We start from the raw sequence: 25,159 nt of genomic DNA on the forward strand, positions 1-25,159 counted from the left end.
ACTGAGGAATGAGGCGAGAAGTCCCTTTACGCGGCAAACGGCAAAAAAGCTGTAAACAGCAGCAGCAGCAGTAGCCTCGGGTCCTGTGGGACTCGTGTGTTGCGCTAAAACTTTGCCACGATCGGCGCTGGCGCGCGGCCGCGAAGTGTGCGCGCGGTCGGCTGGAAATTAACCGGCAACACCCTGCGGCGGACTTTTAATTGCAGCGCGGCGCGCGGCCTTTGCTTTAGCTGCGTGGTTCCTGGCCGGGTGGGGCCGTGCGGGCCCGGCTAAGCTGTATCAAGGGCTTAGCGCGCGTCCGCCGGCGGCCGGCGGTAACGAGCGCGGGTCGTGCCACCGCCGCGGCGCTAATGAAAACGTAAACTCGCGGGCACGGGCGGAGGCGGAGGCGGAGGGGGGGCGGCGCCAGCAGTTTATACGGCGTGCTGTTAATAAGTGTTTCATGGAGCGCCGCGGGCCGGGGGCGGGCTGCGACTGCAGAGGAGCGGCCGCCGCCTGCACCGCCAGACCGAGACAGCTTACGAGCGGGACACCTTGCGTGACGTCACGGTGTAGTTCATGGCCTCTCTCTGAGCGGCGCCTGCCTTGCCGGACGTCTACTCTAATTGCTTGACGTCTACATAAACTCAATACCCAAAGAAACTGGTACACCTGCCTAATACCGTGAGCCCCTCCTCCCCCCCTCCCACCAATGCACGCACAAGTTTTGCAGCATTATGAGGCATGGACTCGACTAATGTCTGAAGTAGTGCTGGAGAGAATTAACAACAGGAATCCTGCAGGACCGTCCATAAATACGTAAGACAGTACGATGGAGTGGAGATCTCTCCTGAACAACAGTTTGGAAGGCATCCCAGATATACTCAATAATGTTCATGTCTGGGGAGTTCGGTGGCCAGCGGGAGTGTTTCAACTCAGAAGAGTGTTCCTGAAGCCAATCTGTAGCAATCTGGACGAGAGGGGTGTAGCATTGTCCTGCTGGAGTTGCCCACGTCCGTCGGAATGCACAATGGGCATAAACGGATGCAGCGGATGCACATGAACCGATAGGATGTTTACGTACATGTCACCTGTCAGAGTCATATCGCGGCGAACGCCAGGTCTGTTGCAGGCAGAGATGCCTGGGCGTGATTATCACTATAAATTATATTTGGACAAAATGTTTGATATTGTTTTGGATTCTGCAGCTTTATTTAGATGAAGGATTTTCTTACTATCGTGAAGCTTCAAATGAAGATCATAGTTCTGTGTTACTGAATCCTGTCGAAACAAACGTAGATCAATATGAGAAGATGCTCTGCCCCATTGCAAGCTTCGGAAATTTTACGTTGAAGTAACTATATTTACTTGATCCATTTCGTTATCGAAACTTACAATTAACTCGTTTCTTTGATTTATTTTTTATTTTCGTTTGAGATCGTCACTGGAAATGTGAACTAATTTACATGTGTAAATGTCCAACTGTTACCAGTCATTAGATTACAGTCGTTTTCAACGAAAGGAATTCTAAACAGGAAACAAATTAGCTTCATACATCGAAAATACTGCTGAGCTTAAACTTTTTTAAACATGCACATCGGAAAAGTAAATATTCCCCTCTTGCAACTGAAAGGAGAAACTTTATAAGATAAAAAAGCTTTATTTGGTAAAACAGGTATCTCTCTTTTGCCTCTTCTTCTGTCCCCCACCCCCTCCCCCATTGTGTACAATCGCAAGACATTTCATTAACATTCAGTGCTCCTCACCCCACAGTCAACCAAGATACCTAAAGAAGGGCACCAATATGTCCACAGTTTATTGTAAAAGCAACCCAGTACAAATGTAACTTCCTTAGATTTACAAATAAGGTAAAGAAGCACGAATTCTGTTGCTGCTGGACCATGAAGTTGTTTTTGTATGTCAATCCTTAAAACAGGTGGAAATTTAAGTTCAGGAGTACACTATTTGTTAAGAAGTGTAATGAATTGCACAACTAATTGGTTGCAGAAATTTCTGAGAACAATGTGTGTTGGTCAACTACCGCCAAGAGTTTCACATTTTCCTTTGTCAGGGAGGGAGACACCACCATTATGAGTATGCCTGCGACTGACCTGGCGTTCGCCATGCCTAGCTGACGTGACGTCACGAACAAGCGCCGAGGCCTTCCTTTGAGACGGTGTTGATCAGGGGTCCCATATCACTTCAACTTCACACTCCCCACACCGTTACAGAGCCTCCACCAGCTTCAACATTCCCCTGCTGACATGCAGTGTCCTTGGATTCATGAGGTTGTCTCCATACCCGCACACGTCCATCCGCTCGATACAATGGTGCACCGCTTTGCAGTTCTGCCACCTCCAGGTTACACTGCAACATACGGGGGCTATCCGGAAAGAAAGGTTCCGATCGGTCGCGAAATGTAAATAACTGTGAAAATCAAAGGTATTTTATTTCCAGTAGTTAGTTATATCTTTCAGCTGCTTCTCTACACAGTCGCTGTTCTGACTTAGACATCTGTCTTAGCCGTGCACCAAGTTTCCAATAACCTCCTCACAGAAAGCAGCCGCCTGTGCTTTCCGCCAATTTTCTACGCTGTCTACAGCTCGTTATCTGTGCCAAAATACCAGCGAATCATGTGAACACAGATGAAACTCAGAGGGAGCCAATTACGTCTTGTGTTGCAGGTGGACGAACACTTCCCATCGATCACTCTCCAGGAGCATCTTCATTGCCCCTTCACAGTCCCGCCGAGTATTGTCACGGAGAATGAAATACATGACAGTTGCCGGCCGGGGTAGTCGAGCGGTTCTAGGCGCTACAGTCTGGAACCGTGCGACCGCCACCGGCTCAGGTTCGAATCCTGTCTCGGGCATGGATGTGTATGATGTCCTTAGGTTAGTTAGATTTAAGTAGTTCTAACAAGGGAACCTCCCCATCGCACCCCCCTCAGATTTAGTTATAAGTTGGCACAGTGGATAGGCCTTGATAAACTGAACACAGATCAATTGAGAAAACAGGAAGATGTTGTGTGGAACTATGAAAAAATAAGCAAAATATACAAACTGAGTAGTCCACGGGTCGCATAGGCAACATCATGGACGAAGTGAGATGAGGAGCGTCGTGGTCCCGTGGTAGCGTGAGCAGCTGGTGCACGAGAGGTCCTTAGTTCAAAGCTTCCCTCGAGTGAAAATTTTATTTTCTTTATTTTTGCATAGTTATTATCTGTCCGTTCGTTCATTGACGTCTTTGTTCACTGTAATAAGTTTAGTGTCTGTGTTTTGCGACCGCATCGCAAAACCATGCGATTAGTAGACGAAAGGACGTGCCTCTCCATTTGGAACCGAAAACATTTGATCGCAAGGTCATAGGTCAACCGATTCCTCCACAGGAAAACACATCTGATATATTCTATACGACACTGGTGACGGCATGTGCGTCACATGACAGGAATATGTTGTCGACCCACCTAACTTGTACACTTGGCGAAGGGGTAAAAAGATTCTTCTACCTTGCCCGATTTAGGTTTTCTTGTGGATGTGATAATCACTCCCAAAAAAGTGATGAAAACACAAGAGTTTGTCACATAAACTGAAAATAAAAAATTAAACTCTTCACTCGATGGAAGATTTGAACCAAGGACCTTTCGTTCCGCAGCTGCTCACGTTACCACGAGACCACGGGGCTCTTGCGTTCCTACTGTCCATGACGTTGCCTATCTTCCCATGAACTACTCAGTTTGTATATTATGCTTATTTTTTCACAGTTCCACACAACTTCTTCCTGTTTTCTCAATTGATCTGTTTTCAGTTTTTCAAGGCCTATCCACTGTGCCAACTTATAACTAAATCTGAGGGGGGTGCGATGGGGAGGTTCCCTTGTAAGTTCTAGGGGACTGAAGACCTCAGAAGTTAAGTCCCATGGTGCTTAGAGTCACTTTTTTTAACATGAAAATTACGTTATGCGGGTCGCATGGCATCAAGGGAATCCTCTCACCATACTCTCGTACTTGACGAGAGACGCTATTTTCTAGGCATCTTTACACGCTCATCGTGTGTTCTGAACAGAAAAGAGCGACGTGACGTGATCGACAGGCATACTAGAAACACTGTCCAACACATGCGGTTACCATTTCGGTTACCATTTCGTGCACGATCGGACGTTACTTTCCGAATAGCCCTTGTATATTCTGTTATTTACTTTTTATACACGTTAATGATTTTTTTACACTAATAGTAGTTTTATGTAACAAGCTATGAGCGATTCTTTTTCTTCTTTACTTCATGAGAGGTCAGGCATCGAGTGAAAGCTGAAGACTGTTCTTGGCACTACAGGGTGTTTTCACGCCACTGGTTAAAACCTTTACTTGTTCGACGGTCGTCTGTCACAAAAAGTATCGCGAGAACACGCAATGTTTGAACCGTTTTATTAATGAAAAAAATTAATATGAAAAATATAATGTAAATGTTGACACTGAGGTCTGTACTGATTTATAGTCGAGCTCGCTTTCAGATAACTATATTGGTTAAAGTCTACTTTTTTTTCTTTTTTTAACGTAGCAAATGATGTAATCTGCGGTAAAAATATATCAAGTTGAATCTGTTATTAGAAAACAGAAATGCATGTTTATTATGATTTATCCTGAAAACAATAAATGGAATTAATTTAAAATTCTCTATTAGAGCGATTTTCCAACCAACTGATAATACTGAATAGAAACGAAAAGTAAATTCAACACCAGTCGAATGAAACATACGAAGCCACCACAGAAAAAGTAGTCAATGCAACCAAAATCCATGATTATAACAGGAAATATCGCTTGAGCGATTCCAATTACGAATGAAATGTCATTCCTTTAAACTTAAGCTACAATCAGAATGGTTAGCACGACTGTACATTGCGCAAGATGGCATTTACTGACCGAAACGCTTCCACCAGAAGTTATAGTTTGGGGCAACTAAAATGACGGCCAGTGACTTCAACTCTGAGACACTATGACAGCTTCCGTTATTAAACCTCTATATGAGCGGCAGTACCTGTCGTATCTCTGGTTCCTACACCAATAGAGAAGTGCAGACATTACGAAAATCTGCAACTGGAAGTTATTGCTAGGTAAAAATGAATAATTTTGTGCCCGTGTTCCATTTAACAAACATATATGTAAACGTGCACGCCTAACAATACGTTTGTAATAAACTGAAACACCTATAGCCGTTCTTATGATGTCATTTATTGAATGGCTGCCAGTTTCGGTGTTTCAGTGCACCATCTTCAGGTCTTAGCCGATTCCGAGAGGGTTATCACCACCGGTATACAAGATGTATCAGTGGCCGATCTATAACTGGTTTTCGAAGACTGCCTGTTACTGCAATGTTCTCTCTCCAACCATCAATTATCAACTCATAGTCGGCTAAAGACGTTGGCTAACGCCTGAATATAGTGCACTGAAACAGCGAAAATGGTAGCCATACAATAAATAACATCATAAGAAGAGCTTTAGGGGCTTAATTTTATTTCATTAGTGACCCGCGCCGGCCGCGGTGGTCTAGCGGTTCTAGGCGCGCAGTCCGGAACCGCAGGACTGCTACGGTCGCAGGTTCGAATCCTGCCTCGAGCATGGATGTGTGTGATATATTTAGGTTACTTAGGTTTAAGTAGTTCTAAGTTCTAGGGGACTGATGACCACAGTAGTTAAGTTCCATAGTGCTCAGAGCCATTTGAACCATTTTTAGTGACCCGACAATGTCCCCCAGACCACCAATAACTAGGATGGATATACAAAAACTTTACAATATTTCGGAAGAACTTGATTTGCAATACGTAAGCGGTGAAGATTCACTACTGCCCATTAAAATTGCTGCACCACGAAGACGACGTGCTACAGACGCGAAATTTAACCGACAGGAAGAAGATGCTGTGATATGCAAATGATTCGCTTTTCAGAGCATTCATACAAGGTTGGCGCCGGTGGCGACACCTACAACGTGCTGACATGAGGAAAGTTTCCAACCGATTTCTCATACACAAACAGCAGTTGACCGGCGTTGCCTGGTGAAACGTTGTTGTGATGTCTCGTGTAAGGAGAAGAAATACCTACCATCACGTTTCCGACTTTGACAATGGTCGGATTGTCGCCTATCGCGATTGCGGTTTATTGTGTCGCGACATTGCTGCTCGCGTTGGTCGAGATCCAATGACTGTTAGCAGAATATGGAATCGGTGGGTTCAGGAGGGTAATACGGAATGCCGTACTGGATGCCAACGGCCTCGCATCACTAGCAGTCGAGTTGACAGGCATCTTATCCGCATGGCTGTAACGGATCGTGCAGCCACGTCTCGATCCCTGAGTCAACAGATGGGGACGTTTGCAAGACAACAACCATCTGCACGAACAGTCCGACGACGTTTGCAGCTGCATGGACTATCAGCTCGGAGACCACGGCTGCGGTTACCCTTGACGCTGCATCACAGACCGGAGCGCCTGCGATGGTGTACTCAACGACAAACCTGGGTGCACGAAAGGCAAAACGTCATTTTTTCGAATGAATTCAGGTTCTGTTTACAGCATCATGATGGTCGCATCAGTGTTTGGTGATATCGCGGTGAACGCGCATTGGAAACGTTTATTCGTCATCGCCATACTGGCGTAACACCCGGCGTGATAGTGTGGGGTGCCATTGGTTACACGTCTCGGTTACCTCTTGTTCGCATTGAACAGTGCACGCTACATTTCAGATGTGTTACGACCCGTGGCTCTACCCTTCATTCGATCCATGCGAAACCCTATATTTCAGCAGGATAATGCACGGCTGCATGTTGCAGGTCCTGTACGGGCTTCTTTGGGTACAGAAAACGTACGACTACTGCCCTGGCCAGCACATTCTCCAGATCTCTCACCAGTAGAAAACGGCTGGTCAGTGATGGCCGAGCAACTTGCTCGTCATAATACGCCAGTCACTACCCTTGATGAACTGTGGTATCGTGTTGAAGCTGCATGGGCAGCTGTACCTGTACACGCCATCCAAGCTCTGTTTGACTCAATGCCCAGGAGTATCAAGGCCGTTATTACGGCCAGAGGTGGTTGTTCTGGGTACAGATATCTCAGGATCTATGCACACAAATTGCGTGAAAATGTAATCACATGTCAGTTCTACTATAATATATTTGTCCAATTAATACCCGTTTATCTTGTGCATTTCATCTTGGTGTAGCAATTTTAATGGCCAGTAACTAGGAACGACTAGAACTGACGCTGTTACTTCGCACAACGGTACTTACGCTACTTGCATGGCACGTAGCACTTTAACGCGTGTTCTCTGACGACGGCCGCAAAGTTAGTTTCGCGGAAGGTTTGATAACGACTCGATGGAAGATTTCAATTTTACACCTTGGATATTCACAACTCCTGGGTTTTCAGAGTGGCTCATGAACTTTCTGCCATTAACAATGCTCCACAAAAAAGCGTCAGCTCGCATCCAGTTGGGTGAACTGTGTGGTGGGCACGCGAAATCCATTATAGAACACTGTTCCCTTCACAGCCGTCGGCCAGAGCGCGCACAAAGTGCGTTGTGGCCGTTTCGGCAGTCCGACCACTGCTGTCCGAGTGTCCACACTGCCAAAGGCTGACATTCGTCGCTGCAGCACCACGTCACGCGGAGCAAAATAACAAGTGCACCGTACTCCGCTGTAAATAACCCTGTGATTGACGCCTCAGCGAGTGGAGTGACAGGGGCAACAGCCAGCCAATTGTAGTCCCTCTCGAGAGCCACTCGCTCGCTGTGTTGCCAGTTTTACACACAGAAAACTGGGAAGCTGGGAAGCATGGCTGGTTGCACGCCAGAAACTCTGATCCGTTCTTCACTCTGCAGCCGCAGCAATCTGTCAGTCCCCTAGGTTTTTGCAGATGGTGCCCCGCAGCTAGTGAACATTTGGAGAGGATTACATTAATTTTTGAACTGCAAAGAGCACCTGATATAGCGAACTTTTGCTCGTTACCAGTAGCGATTATTTAATAGCATTATTGCGTTTTAGCGTTGAAGTCTGCTGCTGTTGCCCAATGCAGTTTTGTATTTTACTTTTACAAAAACGGTTCAAATGGTTCTGAGCACTATGGGACTTAACATCTGACGTCATCAGTCCCCTAGAACTTAAAACTACTTAAACCTAGCTAACCTAAGGACATCACACACAGCCATGCCCGAGGCAGGATTCGAACCTGAGACAGTAGTGGTTGCGTGGTTCCAGACTGAAGTGCCTAGAACCGCTCGGCCACACAGGCCGGCTTTTATTTTTCGACGGTAGAGCATGAATGATGTCAATAACCGATGTAAATAATTTTATGCACCATTATTATGATGTATTGATAGGATCTGGTACTGAACAAACGTTTCACAGCTCTTTCTAGTATTACGTTGTTGCATATGTTCGTAGTGTTTTTACTTTGTATTTTGGTATTCCGGTTGCCACGGGTTTGTATCGACTGTCACTTATTTGTGCATCACAGTCGCTATTTGAGTTTCCATATTGTCATTTGTATATAGTGAGTGGAGCTGTGGACGCTACGAACGGAATGCCAAGTGGAGAAATCGGAACATTTACGACATGGATTCTGTTTGCTTTCTATGGAGGGTTGACAGCGGCGAAGGCAGCCAGAAATATTTACGCCCCATATGGAGATAAAGCCATTGAACAGAGCACGCCAAGAAAATGCTTTTCTCGTATTAAGGAAGACCGTTTCGAAATTAGTGACTCTCGACGTTAAGGATGAGCTTCGTAGTTATATGTACCGAATTGACAGAAAATCCTAAGAAGTTCTGGTCTTACGTTAAATCAGTAAGTGGCTCGAAACAGCACATCCAGACACTCTGGGATGATGATGGCATTGAAACAGAGGGTGAAACGCGTAAAGCTGAAATACTAAACACCTTTTTCCAAAGCTGTTTCACAGAGGAAGACCGCACTACAGTTCCTTCTCTTAATCCTCGCACAAACGAAAAAATGTCTTACATCGAAATAAGTGTCCAAGGAATAGAAAAGCAACTGGAATCACTCATCAGTGGAAAGTCCACTGCACCTGACGGGATACCAATTCGATTCTACACAGAGCACGCGAAAGAACTTGCCCCCTTTCTAACAGCCGTGTACCGCAAGTCTCTAGAGGAACGGAGGGTTCCAAATGATTGGAAAAGAGCACAGGTACTCCCAGTCTTCAAGAAGGGTCGTCGAGCAGATGCACAAAACTTTACACCTATATCTCTGACGTCGATCTGTTGTAGAATTTTAGAACATGTTTTTTGCTCGTGAATCATGGCGTTTTTGCAAACCCAGAATCTACTCTGTAGGAATCAACATGGATTCCGGAAACAGCGATCGTGTGAGACCCAACGCGCTTTATTTGTTCATGAAACCCAGAAAATATTAGATACAGGCTCCCAGGTAGATGCTATTTTTCTTGACTTCCGGAAGGCGTTCGATACAGTTCCGCACTGTCGCCTGATAAAGTAAGAGCCTACGGAATATCAGACCAGCTGTGTGGCTAAATTGAAGAGTTTTTAGCAAACAGAACACAGCATGTTGTCTACAGACGTTAAAGTAACCTCTGGCGTGCCACAGGGGACCATTGCTTTTCACAATATATATAAATGACCTAGGAAATAGTGTCGGAAGTTCCATGCGGCTTTTCGCGGATTATGCTGTAGTATACAGAGAGAAGTTGCAGCATTAGGAAATTGTAGCAAAATGCAGGAAGATCTGCAGCGGATAGGCACTTGGTGCAGGGAGTGGCAACTGACCCTTCACATAGACAAATGTAATGTATTGCGGATACATAGAAAGAAGGATCCTTTATTGTATGATTATATGATAGCGGAACAAACACTGGTAGCAGTTACTTCTGTAAAATATCTGGGAGTATGCGTGCGGAACGATTTGAAGTGGAATGATCATATAAAATTACTTGTTGGTAAGGCGGGTACCAGGTTGAGATTCATTGGGAGTGTCCTTAGAAAATTTAGTCCATCAACAAAGGAGGTGGCTTAGAAAACACTCGTTCGACCTATACTTGAGTACTGCTCATCAGTGTGGGATCCGTACCAGATCGGTTTGATGGAGGAGATAGAGAAGATCCAAAGAAGAGCGGCGCGTTTCGTCACAGGGTTATTTCGTAAGCGTGATAGCGTTACGGAGATGTTTAGCAAACTCAAGTGACAGACTCTGCAAGAGAGGCGCTCTGCATCGCGGTGTAGCTTCCTGTCCAGGTTTCGAGAGGGTGCGTTTCTGGATGAGGTATCGAATATATTGATTGGCTTTCAGACAGTCGTTCGTCCCGCGAACCATACGCGACTGGAACAGAAAAGGGAGGTAATGACAGTGGCACGTAAAGTGGCCTCCGCCACACACCGTTGGGTGGCTTGTGGAGTATAAATGTAGATGTAGATGAAGATCATTTAAAGACATACATCCACAATGATCCAGTTCAGTATAGTCGAGAATCGGCAAATGTGATGAGCTATTATCATTCCAGAATCGTGCGACATTTACATGCAATGTGGAATGTTCAACAGTCGTTTGTATTGCTACCGCATGCTCTATGTCAAAATAATAATAATCTATGGGCGGCCATAAGTGCCTCTTTGCTTCTTTGTCATCATCAACTGGCTCGTGAACAACGCCAGTCGTTCCCGCCCTGTATCGTTACTGGTGATACGAAACAGTGTCTTTATACTAACGGAGGGAAAGGAAAGGAATGTTTGAGCCCAAACAAAGGAGCAACTCCACATACAAAAATCGGCGCTCATGCTCAAAAGATAATGGTGTGCATCTGGAGGAACAGTGAGGGCGTGGCGTGCTACGAATTACATCCCAGAGGTTTACCTCTGATTGTTGACATTTATTGCAGGTGCAGTCCAAGAACAACGATCACGAATATTGCATGAAATGATGGTTTTCCACGATAACGTTCTCCAGCATTGTGATAGTGTGGTATCGATAGCTACGATGCCACGGGGTAGGTTGGCACTACGACAGATACCGACGACCGCGCAGTCTAGCCGGAGCGGGAGAGATCTACGAGCACCTCTTCTGATTCGGCCCATTTGATCAACAGCATCCCACCTCAGGGCAAAGTTATGTATTACTCTTGATGCTAAAGTAAAGGTGATTTTAATTCGCAATTCAGTACTGAGAGATGTTCACCTTTTCCTGCGCCGCCTTCCAGGCGGGATACAAAAGGTAGATTGACAAAAAACGCTGTACAGGGTTGGATTGGGAAGTGATTCCACACCCACCTTATTCACCTGATCTTGTGCCCTCAGATTTTCACCTCCTCCGTTCTCTCTCGAACAACCTTCAACTAACTTCTTTTCTAGATGGAAATGCACTCCTAACACATGACTCGGTGATAATGTTCTGAATGTTCTGTAGACACCGCCAATCTTACATCTGTTTTCGAGACTATTCACCATTTCAAATAAAAGCACGGTCGTCTGTATGCGGATGTAACTGACTGACCTGCAACGTAATCCCCATTTTAAATACAAATCCTTTTACTTTAAAACTATCCAGGATGTCTGTATTTCTTCCTAAGTAAATCTTTCACGACTCCTTAATGAGGTTGAAAAAGTGCTACAATACTTCTATCAGCAAATGTGTGTGAAACATATTTTTCTGATAATGAAACAAAGTAAATCAAAATTATGTGACAACGTGAGTGTGAATATGCGTGAAATTATCTACGTCTGCCGTTACGCCGACAGTTTGTACCAGACAAAAATTATATCATACCTTCAGTACGCCAAAAATAATGGAAGGATATTGAAAATACGTTTTGTGTATGAAGTATGTTGCTGAGAAATGTGAATTATAAAACGTAGTCATATGCAGAGCGACTGTATTGCCATTGAAATGTGACGCTTTTGCATTTTCCCATCTCCTCCCTCCTTGCACTCAGTGTGGGGTAATGGTGTGGGAAGTGTCCACCGATCCTGAGCGCTACAGCACTCGTGCTAGGACATGGCCTACGAGCTGAATTCCTGGGTGCCCCTGTTTTAGGGAAAATGGATGCACACATTGCGGAAATCTGTGAACGAGATGACGACAATGTGAATTACGAATTTCAGCGAGATATTGCAGTGGTGATTGTGTGGCATGGGGCCAAGTGTAATCTCATCGTTGGTACGCTTTTCTTGGGTCAGACATCAACAACTCTAATTGTTTGCCTATGGCGCCCCTTTTTGATGGTACATGTGCCACTACAGCTGTGTAGCATGACCTTCAAGCGGCAAAATGGTGTGCTGTTACTGTGGGCACGACATACAGTTAACGGAACATTTCCAGGTGAGTGGGCTGTAATGGTCAGCGGTGTTTTCTCTCCAACCCATTCACCACATACCCGTTCCTTCGAATTTTGGGATGTAACTAATCTCAAGCACAGGATTTCCGATGCATTTGCCTCCAACAATGATCTACTGAAGTGCACTTGGCAAGGATCGATTACCATTTGGCTACACTACTTTTACCTATTGGTGCTCATGTAAGGTTGCATTAAGTGAAGGAGTGTTTCTCATTTTATAATAACTTACGACGCACCTGCATCTTGGTCATGTGTTTGAGCGCAGTGAAACAAGACTCCCCATAAATTACGCAATGGAGTTCTCTCTGAAATTTCATAGCCAAACGAAAAGGTTTCAAATGGGCAAATGGGATACCAAATTGACAGAAGTGAGGTCTAATTTTACAAAAATAGAAGAGTTTAATTGCTTGAAAGTAATCAGAATAGTCAATAAAAGATTAATAAGTAATTTGAGGGAATGCTGAAATATTTTGCGAACAGCTGCTGCTAGCTATGTAAATGAAGCGTTGAAAGATACATCTCTTCAATGCCTACCTACTTTCGGAATAAAATGTTATATTGAAATGATAGTTAACGGTGCAAATGGTTTCCTTCGAATCAAATACGAGTCAAAGATGTACCTTCTCAGACTTTCACCTCTACCATCCCTGTAATAAAACGTTAGTACAGTTCATTATTCCATTATGAAGTAATGTGTTTCACATTTCCGCTGCAGTTTTTTTCCGAGATTACAAAAATTGGTCCGTAAAAATTAGTTTTCTTTTTCGAAAGCTGGAAACATATTGCAAAGTATAACACGATCATGTACGAAGAAACAAATGGTTGCAGTCGAGAAAATCTTGTCAGTACTTGTCTTTAGTCGTTTGCGTTACTCTGCTACATACCAAAATACTTTTGAAATCGAACCTATTCGAAACGAACATAAGCTTCAGTTTTCAAGACATAAATTTCTTAAGTCAGTAACGAAACTCAGTTAATTTGCGTACATCACATGTTCCATGGTAAAACACATTCTCTGATTCAAGTTTCAAGATGCTGTGGGACCGTCGAAGTAAGGCTCAACTGTCCACATGTTATACAATCAGTTTTAAAAGTATATGAAAGTTTACTTGGCATAAGGCCGGCCGGGGTGGCCGAGCGGTTCTAGGCGCTACAGCCTGGAACCGCGTGACCGTTAAGGTCGCAGGTTCGAATCCTGCCTCGGGCATGGATGTGTGTGATATCCTTAGGTTAGTTAGGTATAATTAGTTCTAAGTTCTAGGGGACTGATGACCTTAGAAGTTAAGTACCATAGTGCTCAAAGCCATTTGAACCATTTTACTTGGCATAAAACTGTGTAAGTACTTCTATATTGCTTTAACGGGTTATAAGAGACTCAAATACGTAGAGCTCTAAATATTTAAGAACTTTGCACAAAACATAAACTCACATTTAGCAAAATAAAACCTGTAATAAATGTCTGAAACTTCTTACTGTTGTGTCTTGTGCGCTCTCCTTCACGTGATTCAAAATTCAGTCACTAGACTGAAGTCCCGACCAAAAAATATCACGTGGTCCTTGTTACATTATCCTCTAGATACAACACTAGTTTGTCAAGCATAAAACGCACATTAAAAGTCCATCTCTCTGATCAGCCACCATCACAAAAGAAGAGAGAGTAATAAAACTAATCCTTTAATTATAATCGCAGATCCGAACTCCAAACAAAATTACAAGTAAACTGATTCCTCCTTTAGCTCAGTTCATGAATTAAGTAGCAATTCATCAAATACAATTACTGACCTGATATCAGTAAATTAATTTTTCCAAGTTCACAGACACTACCGAGGTACTGTCTGCATAGAGGAGCACCGGTTGTAGGGGCTAAGACAAATTTAACATTCACCGTTTGATTAATATAGAAAACGCCCAAGATGGTGAATTACAGCTTGGTTTCCTCCCCTTTGTTTCGAGTCATCTTTGAAGCCACGCGGCGGTGGAGGCACACACACTTATCCAGCGTTCTGAGGAAGCTGCGCCAGTTCAGGTCACCCAACTTGAGAACCGGTTCTCGGCGACTCCTGGCGACCAGGACGGCAGGATCATTCCCACCTCTCACACCTGTTATGTTGGCTCAATCACCTTTTCGTGTACCGCGGAGATGAATCGTATCTCATTGACCGAATCTTTAAATAACCTGTACACTAGCTCTCCAGCCCATTCCGTTGCGGTTTCTAGTGGTGTCAACATCAGGAGGTTCAGTGTACGACGGTTACCGCCATTTAGCAGCTACTGGTTCTCGTTTCCTTCCGAACAGCCTCTACATTCTGTGAGTGGTAATTTATGTGAACCTATCACAGGTATATCTCTCATCTCTGTGTTTATTTTGAATACGTTTCTCCAGATCATCCCAACTTTCATTGTCTGTAGGATCCCCATGATAAAGCTTTTGACAATGTTGACTGCAATACTCTCTTTTAAATTCTAAAGGTGGCAGGGGTAAAATACAGGGAGCGAAAGGCTATTTACAATTTGTACAGAAACCAGATGGCAGTTATAAGAGTCGAGGGGCGTGAAAGGGAAGCAGTGGTTGGGAAGGGAGTGAGACAGGGTTGTAGCCTCTCCCCAATGTTATTCAATCTGTATATTGAGCAAGCAGTAAAGGAAACAAAAGAAAAATTCGGAGTAGGTATTAAAATCCAGGGAGAAGAAATAAAAACTTTGAGGTTCGCCGATGACATTGTAATTCTGTCAGAGACAGCACAGGACTTGGAAGAGCAGTTGAACGGAATGGACAGTGTCTTGAAAGGAGGGTATAAGATGAACATCAACAAAAGCAAAACGAGGATAATGGAATGTAGTCGAATTAAGTCGGTTGATGCTGAGGGAATTAGAATAGGAAATGAGACACTTAAAGTAGTAAAGGAGTTTTGCTATTTGGGGAGCAAAATAACTGATGATGGTCGAAGTAGAGAGGATATAAAATGTAGACTGGCAATCGCAAGGAAAGCGTTTCTGAAGAAGAGAAATTTGATAACATCGAGTATAGATTTAAGTGTCAGGAAGTCGTTTCTGAAAGTATTTGTATGGAGTGTAGCCATGTATGGAAGTGAAACATGGACAATAAATAGTTTTGACACGAAAAGAATAGAAGCTTTTTGAATGTGGTGCTACAGAAGCATCTTGAAGATTAGGTGGGTAGATCACGTAACTAATGAGGAGGTATCGAATAGGATTGGGGAGAAGAGAAGTTTGTGGCACAACTTGACTAGAAGAAGGGATCGGTTGGTAGGACATGTTCTGAGGCATCAAGGGATCACAAATTTAGCATTGCAGGCCAGCGTGGAGGGTAAAGATCGTAGAGGGAGACCAAGAGATGAATTCACTAAGCAGATTCAGAAGGATGTAGGTTGCAGTACGTACTGGGAAATGAAGGGGCTTGGACGGGATAGAGTAGCATGGAGAGCTGCATCAAACCAGTCTCAGGACTGAAGACCACAACAACAACAGGTTCCCTAACACCCCTTTTGTAAATCAGTTCCTTATTAGGATATGAAACACATGCTGTAAGGAACGAAGTGTGACGCCTGAGGCAGAAGGTGAGTGATCCGTTAGGGAATAACGTTAGTCGGTGCTTCTTTGCTATAGTTGGAGTCACGAATGATGCCGATCGACTTGAGGCTTGTTCTGCGCACCTACGTAAGGTATGCTCCGACAGCCAATGAGTGTTTAGTATCTTCCAAGCGCGCAGCTGTGAGAGCCGCAGCTAAATGCGAGCATTAAACATGATTGTAGCGAGTTTTCTAGTGAATTTCGATTCGGTTTGTTGCGAGCTGTCGTCGTCGATTGTGGTTGTAAGTGATAAATTTAGCTTAAGTAAGCGAGAGACATAATTTGCAGGATATACGCTTTCTTCAAGTGGAAAGCACGCGCATGCGCGTAGCGCAATTGTCGCTTAGAGTCGTCAACAATGCAATCCCCGTCCGCGCCTCGACATGCGCGAACCGCCATTGTACGCGGATCGGACTATAGTGTGCCAGTTACATCCACCACCACCCAGAGGCTATACGCTCTCCCCTACGAAATTTAGAACATTTCAAGAACTTTGTGAAATGAGCTGCCGAAAAGTAGGTGATAAAATTGAAAAGAGAAAAAGGCTCTGAGCACTATGGGACTCAACTTCTGAGGTCATTAGTCCCCTAGAACTTAGAACTAGTTAAACCTAACTAACCTAAGGACGTCACACACATCCATGCCCGAGGCAGGATTCGAACCTGCGACCGTAGCGGTCTCGCGGTTCCAGACTGCAGCGCCAGAACCGCACGGCCACTTCGGCCGGCTTGAAAAGAGATTTGATGCGCCTCTCAAAGACGCTCAAAAGCATGTACAGCAAATGAGGTGCTTAAAATGCTCCTCTAATCTGTTTTATGTCTCACTTTGCGACAAATAATTTCACAAAACATTCGACCGATATTGAGCCGTAGTTGTGTCCGGCTTCTCGAAAAGCGCGCCAGGCGGAGTGCTTTCGCCTCGTGTCTAGTGTTTGCGGTGGCGCTTTCCGTTTGGAGCGCTGTTTCGATCGCTACCTTCCTCTGGCGGGAGGTGGAGCAAGTGTACGGTCGCGAGACGATCTAGGAGTACGTACTGGGCGGTGACCGACAGAGGTGGTGGCGCGAGCGGGGCATTGTTGTTGGGGGTTGTCAATTGCTCGCCACCTGCTTTGCCCGACCTCTTGGCTGTCAGGGGCTAAGTCTGCCTTACCCGCATGTACGTGGCTTATGAAATGAAGCTTAGAAGTCGTGGTGCAGGAGATGAGCGAGTGGGACCGTATGTCTTCTTATCGGCCGTTGAAACCACTGGCAGCGGTTGGCTCTGACGAGCATTTGGAAGTGCAACGTGTTCCCGGCGCTGTGGTGGAGTGTGAGAAGTTGAGTAATGTTTTTATGTAACAAAGTACATATACAGGGTTATTACAAATGATTGAAGCGATTTCACAGCTCTACAATAACTTTATTATTTGAGATATTTTCACAATGCGTTGCACACACATACAAAAACTCAAAAAGGTTTTTTAGGCATTCACAAATGTTCGATATGTGTCCCTTTAGTGATTCGGCAGACATCAAGCCGATAATCAAGTTCCTCCCACACTCGGCGCAGCATATCCCCATCAATGAGTTCGAAAGCATCGTTGATGCGAGCTCGCAGTTCTGGCACGTTTCTTGGTAGAGGAGATTTAAACACTGAATCTTTCACATAACCCGACAGAAACAAATCGCATGGGGTTAAGTCGGAAGAGTGTGGAGGCTATGACATGAATTGCTGATCATGATCTCCACCACGACCGATCCATCGGTTTTCCAATCTCCTGTTTAAGAAACGCCGAACATCATGATGGAAGTGCGGTGGAGCACCATCCTGTTGAAAGATGAAGTCGACGCTGTCAGTCTCCAGTTGTGGCATGAGCCAATTTTCCAGCATGTCCAGATACACGTGTCCCGTAACGTTTTTTTCGCAGAAGAAAAAGGGGCTGTAAACTTTAAACCGTGAGATTGCACAAAACATGTTAACTTTTGGTGAATTACGAATTTGCTGCACGAATGCGTGAGGATTCTCTACCACTCAGATTCGCACATTGTGTCTGTTCACTTCACCATTAAGAGAAAATGTTGCTTCATCACTGAAAACAAGTTTCGCACTGAACGCATCCCCTTCCATGAGCTGTTGCAACCGCACCGAAAATTCAAAGCGTTTGACTTTGTCATCGGGTGTCAGGGCTTGTAGCAATTGTAAACGGTAAGGCTTCTGCTTTAGCCTTTTCCGTAAGATTTTCCAAACCGTCGGCTGTGGCACGTGTAGCTCCCTGCTTGCTTTATTCGTCGACTTCCATGGTCTACGCGTGAAACTTGCCCGCACGCGTTCAACCGTTTATTCGCTCACTGCAGGCCGACCCGTTGATTTCCCCTTACAGAGGCATCCAGAAGCTTTAAACTGCGCATACCATCGCCGAATGGAGTTAGCAGTTGGTGGATCTTTGTTGAACTTCGTCCTGAAGTGTCGTTGCACTGTTATAACTGACTGATGTGAGTGCATTTCAAGCACGGCATACGCTTTCTCGGCTCCTGTCGCCATTTTGTCTCACTGCGCTCTCGAGCACTCTGGCGGCAGAAACCTGAAGTGCGGTTTCAGCCGAACAAAACTTTATGAGTTTTTCTACGTATCTGTAGTGTGTCGTGACCATATGTCAATGAATGGAGCTACAGTGAATTTATGAAATCGCTTCAATCATTTGTAATAACCCTGTATATACACTCTGTTACCATGGGCACTATATATATAAAGGGGGTTTTCAAGTTCTAGTGAAGTGTATGAGTTTCTTTACCAGTGGTTTTGTTGGGGTCTTCCCACCGCAGTTTTCGTTTGCCTGTCCGCGGGAATGTGGTAATTGCTTCTTGGTCGGGCCGTTTCATTCACACCTCGATTGGGTGATTTAGGCGTCGGTGTCACGTGTCTCTTTGGTTAGGAGTCTGTGCAGGCACCGCCCTTGCTACATCTTCTGGTTTTGGGTATCTCGGGGAGGTGGTGGCTTGTAATGGAAGTTTTGAGGCTGATCTGCTGTGGCCCTCTAGACCACCAATAATTATTCCGCCTGTTGCGATTTGGGCCCCTTTACAAGTGTCACTCCCTCACCGAGCTAAGGAAAACTTTTTTGGGAACTGCCTATAATATGAAGGGATGTGTGCTGGCTTATTTACGTTTGTCTTGTAACAACTGACAGGTGTAATATAAGTTATTGTACTGGCGAGAGACAACTATTTTTTGTACAAACTAGCAACTTAAAGGAGTTTTTTTTAAGGAATTGTTCTCTAGTATACATATGATAAGCTTAAAATCTTATTATTGGGAAGCTGTTAACTTCATACCTGCCGGCCGCGGTGGTCTCGCGGTTCTAGGCGCCCAGTCCGGAACCGCGCGACTGCTACGGTCGCAGGTTCGAATCCTACCTCGGGCATTGATGTGTGTGATGCCGTTAGGTTAGTTAGGTTTAAGTAGTTCTAAGTTCTAGGGGATTGATGACCACAGATGTTAAGTCCCATAGTGCTAAAAACAAAAAAAAACAAAAACAAAAAAAAAAAATAACTTCATACCTTGCAATAACTTCCAATATCCTTTACGTTGAGAAAATTTGCCAGCTATTTAAAAGAGATTTTTAATTGTTATGTATGTCAAGTTAAAATCTTACAATTGGGAAGTTGTTAACGTCATACCTGGCAATCTCCTTTTCATAAAGAAAATTTGTCAGCTATTCGATCTCGTTTTGAATTTTTTTTTAATGCCAGAGTAAAAAATTTATTATTCAGAAAGCCTTTTAAAATAAAAAGATAACCTTATCAATGTGTGTTTCTTCGCCAGCACCTCCTGGCCACTACTTCCACGTTAACGTTTCTGGAATAACATGTGTACTTAAGTTGTTGCTTATGAATCGCCCTAATTGACGGTTCAGATATTTTCCGTAACATTTATATTAGTCTGCTATGTAATAAGTGTTGTATATGTCAAGAGACGGTATGGGCACTACGTAGTTTTTGCAGGTGACGAGGGACTGTCAAAATTTAATGGAAGCCCACAGGAATAATTCAGTGGACAACAGTGGATTGGTGTCGAAAGATCCAATAGGCTGAAATGTACCAGCCCACGTATACCTGCCGTGCACTGACTGTGCGTATGTTGTATCGGATGGCGGGACGAGTAGGAGAGGTAGAGGGGTTGGGGTGCGCTGGTCAACCACTGTGCGACGCACCTGCCGACGGCAGCGGAAACACCCCCGGCCAGCCGCGGCCACCCGTCACTGTCACCCCTGCCCGGCGCAGGGCGCTGTTCGCCTGCCCGCGGCATTTCCGGACGTCGGCCATACGCAGGCGCGTAAAAAGCAGGAAACAATACCCCTCTCTGCAAACACACCCGTCCGGTCTCGTTCTCCTTCCTTTTATTGCGGCTTTCCATCGCACAGACAGCTACCGGTTATTAATCGAGCCCACACTGGTTCCGTCTGTTGGTTTCCAGCTAAGAGCGCACAATGTATACGTCTGACGGTGGAGAATTCATGTGGCATTGCGACATGGTATCCAAAACTTACTGAAATATATTAATGAAAAGCATTACATCTAACGTAGATTTTATTCTGCACCATCACCCTGAAAGTACTAGAATGACGTACTGGCGCAAGTAGAGCTGTGAGGACGGGGCCTTGAGTCGTGCTTGAGCAGCCCCATGCAGCACTTACTCTCGATAGCAAAAGGTTCGAAGTTCGACTGTTCGTCTGGCACACAGTTTCAATCTGCCAGGAAGTTTCACTTTGAAAGTACTCTACTTGTGGTACCGACACCTACGATGCCACTGCTTAGGTTGGCACTACGACAGACACCGACGACAGCGCCCTCTAGCCGGCGCTAGAGAGCTCTACGAGCATCTCTACAGATTCTGCCCATTTCATCAGGTCCAGCCAGCCAGGACACTTCGCTTCAACGTCGCACCACCTTGCAAGTTATGTAATATGTTTGCATATGTTTATCCACTAGTAAAGGTGGTTAAACCGTATTTGCAGTAACGAGAGATTAGCACCTTTTCCTGTTCCTGTTCCTTACTCACGCGCCATCTCCCGGGCGGGATAGAAGACTACTGGCCATTAAAATTGCTACACCACGAAGATTACGTGCTACAGGCGGGAAATTTAACCGAAAGGAAGAAGATGCTGTAATACGCAAATGATTAGCTTCTCACAGCATTCACACAACGTTGGCGCCGGGCAAACAGCAGTTGACCGGCGTTGCCTGGTGAAACGTTGTTGTGATGCCTCGTGTAAGGAGGAGAAATGCGTACCGTCACGTTTCCGACTTTGATATAGGTCCGATTGTAGCCTATCGAGATTGAGGTTTATCGTATCGCGACATCGCTGCTCGCGTTGGTCCAGTTCCAATGACTGTTAGCTGATTATGGAATAGGTGGGTTCAGGAGGGTAATACGGAACGCCGTGCTGTATCCCAACGGCCTCGTATCACTAGCAGTCGAGATGACAGGCGTCTTATGCGCACGGCTGTAACGGATCGTGCAGCCACGTTTCGATCCCTGAGTCAACAGATGGGGAGGTTTGCAAGACAATAACCGTGTGTACGAACAGTTCGACGACGTTTGCAGCAGCATGGACTATCAACTCGGAGACCATTGCTGCGGTTACCGTTGACGCTGCATCACAGACAGGAGCGCCTGTGATGGTGTACTCAGCGACGAACCTGGGTGCACGAATGGCAAACCGTCATTTTTTCGGATGAATCCAAGTTCCGTTTACAACATCATGATGGTCGCATCCGTGTTTGGCGTCATCGTGGTGAACGCACATTGGAAGCGTGAATTCGTCATCGCCATACTGGCGTATCACGCAACGTAATGGTATGGGGTGCCATTGGTTATACGTTTCGGTCACCTCTTGTTCGCATTGACGTCACTTTGAACAGTGGACGTTACATTTCAGATGTGTTACGACCCGTGGCTCTACCCGTTATTAGATCCGTGCGAAACCCTACATTTCAGCAGGATAATGCACGACCGCATGTTGCAGGTCCTGTATGGGCCTCTGTGGATACAGAAAATGTTCGACTGTTGCCCAGGCCAGCACATTCTCCAGATCTCTCACTAATTGAAATCGTCTGGTCAATGGTGACCGAGCAACTGGCTCGTCACAATACGCCAGTCACTACTCTTGATGAACTGTGGTATCGTCTTGAAGCTGTATGGGTAGCTATACCTGCATACGTCATCCAAGCTCTGTTTGACTCAATGCCCAGGGGTATCAAGGCTGTTATTTCGGCCAGAAGTGGTTGTTCTGGGTACTGATTTCTTAGGATCTATGCACCCAAATTGCGTGAAAGTGTAATCACATGTCAGTTCTAGTATAATATATTTGTCTAATGAATACCATTTTATCATCTGCATTTCTTCTTGGTATAGCAATTTTAATGGCAAGTAGTGTAGTTCTCTTGGCAGATAGTACGCCGATCCCATCTCTGAATTAAATTCTGAAAGTCTTTCAGTGTAAATAGTTGATTCTCATTGAATGTCGCGAATTATACTAAATCTTCGCGCATTAAAAGTGATTTTCAAATCGAGCGTGCGGGAGAAATCCCATGAAGGTAAGTCTCGTGGGTGCCAAAGGCACGGCACAGTTATCGTTTTATTTAGTGAATGACACAACCACTAAGTACCATTAACGGCCGCAGAGTTCACAAAATCCAGCATGGACAAAATAGCAGTTATCATTCTACTTTTAGTAAAATATTCGTGAATAATGCAGTATGCGATAGTGAATTTTCGTAGTTGGGTGCCCTGCTCTTCATATGCCATATCTATGGATCTTCACTTGTTGCAATTTCCACAGCATGTCTTAGAACAGCACAATAAAATTATTTATTATCCGTCGGAAGAGAAGGGACGAACTCTTTTTAAACAATTTCAGCATCAGAAGAACAAATCAGCACGGACTTTGTTAAAGTCTTGTTTTGTCGAGCTTTCATGTCCGAGGTGAAGAAGGACTCCATTACGGAGATAGCGTGTTAAAGTCTTGTTTTGTCGAGCTTTCATGTCCGAGGTGAAGAAGGACTCCATTACGGAGATAGCGGGAGGGTCGCGGCCACCACCGAAAGAAAGTTTGGGTCTTCCTGAAGCACTTGCAGACCTACAAGCGATTTACGTCTTGAAGCCGTCGTGGCATAAACTTCACCACATTGCTTCTCAGGTTGAATTCTTCCGACAGAACCCTTTCACATGTATTTTAAATGCTTCCAAATATTTTACAGAATTTTCTGGTGGTCTGTCTCCTACTGTGGAAGCAGATTTCTTACTCTATCAATATTTTGTGGTTCGATGTCGCCTGACAGTAGACCATATTGCTGTTTTTAGTCGATCTTCACCCGTTTTGAAATACTTACACATGCGCACATGTGAGTGACGTAAAGCAATATGTTCAAGAACCTGCTTCAGCATTTGGCCTGTTCCTGAAGCGGCGTTTTCAAGTTTAAAGCTACACAGATACTCTGCTCTTTCAGCATCTCATCCGTCACAAAAAAGCAAATCCATAGACACACGACAATTAGAATATTCCTACCAACATGTAACCAAAATATTCATCATATAGCAAGTTGCCACACTGGTTCAGGATGTACCTAACGGTATCTCAGGGTAGCCGTAAATATACACTCCTGGAAATGGAAAAAAGAACACATTGACACCGGTGTGTCAGACCCACCATACTTGCTCCGGACACTGCGAGAGGGCTGTACAAGCAATGATCACACGCACGGCACAGCGGACACACCAGGAACCGCGGTGTTGGCCGTCGAATGGCGCTAGCTGCGCAACATTTGTGCACCGCCGCCGTCAGTGTCAGCCAGTTTGCCGTGGCATACGGAGCTCCATCGCAGTCTTTAACACTGGTAGCATGCCGCGACAGCGTGGACGTGAACCGTATGTGCAGTTGACGGACTTTGAGCGAGGGCGTATAGTGGGCATGCGGGAGGCCGGGTGGACGTACCGCCGAATTGCTCAACACGTGGGGCGTGAGGTCTCCACAGTACATCGATGTTGTCGCCAGTGGTCGGCGGAAGGTGCACGTGCCCGTCGACCTGGGACCGGACCGCAGCGACGCACGGATGCACGCCAAGACCGTAGGATCCTACGCAGTGCCGTAGGGGACCGCACCGCCACTTCTCAGCAAATTATGGACACTGTTGCTCCTGGGGTATCGGCGAGGACCATTCGCAACCGTCTCCATGAAGCTGGGCTACGGTCCCGCACACCGTTAGGCCGTCTTCCGCTCACGCCCCAACATCGTGCAGCCCGCCTCCAGTGGTGTCGCGACAGGCGTGAATGGAGGGACGAATGGAGACGTGTCGTCTTCAGCGATGAGAGTCGCTTCTGCCTTGGTGCCAATGATGGTCGTATGCGTGTTTGGCGCCGTGCAGGTGAGCGCCACAATCAGGACTGCATACGACCGAGGCACACAGGGCCAACACCCGGCATCATGGTGTGGGGAGCGATCTCCTACACTGGCCGTACACCACTGGCGATCGTCGAGGGGACACTGAATAGTACACGGTACATCCAAACCGTCATCGAACCCATCGTTCTACCATTCCTAGACCGGCAAGGGAACTTGCTGTTCCAACCGGACAATGCACGTCCGCATGTATCCCGTGCCACCCAACGTGCTCTAGAAGGTGTAAGTCAACTACCCTGGCCAGCAAGATCTCCGGATCTGTCCCCCATTGAGCATGTTTGCGACTGGATGAAGCGTCGTCTCACGCGGTCTGCACGTCCAGCACGAACGCTGGTCCAACTGAGGCGCCAGGTGGAAACGGCATGGCAAGCCATTCCACAGGACTACATCCAGCATCTCTACGATCGTCTCCATGGGAGAATAGCAGCCTGCATTGCTGCGAAATGTGGATATACACTGTACTAGTGCCGTCATTGTGCATGCTCTGTTGCCTGTGTCTATGTGCCTGTGGGTCTGTCAGTGTGATCATGTGATGTATCTGATCCCAGGAATGTGTCAATAAAGTTTCCCCTTCCTGGGACAATGAATTCACGGTGTTCTTATTTCAATTTCCAGGAGTGTACGTGCCAAATTCAAATTTCAGAAACTTTCAATTATCATCTCTTACATCCGATGCTTCACAAGTATGTTTGGGCATTTGCTCACAGTTTTCTGAAGGAGACTCTATCCAAATACTAGATCATTACGGTGCAGAGTCATTATTAGGGATAAATAATAAAATAAAGACAGAAAGAGTTGCCCAGTAC

Source organism: Schistocerca americana, chromosome 7 (genome assembly GCF_021461395.2).
Source record: "Schistocerca americana isolate TAMUIC-IGC-003095 chromosome 7, iqSchAmer2.1, whole genome shotgun sequence".
Classification (NCBI taxonomy): domain Eukaryota; kingdom Metazoa; phylum Arthropoda; class Insecta; order Orthoptera; family Acrididae; genus Schistocerca; species Schistocerca americana.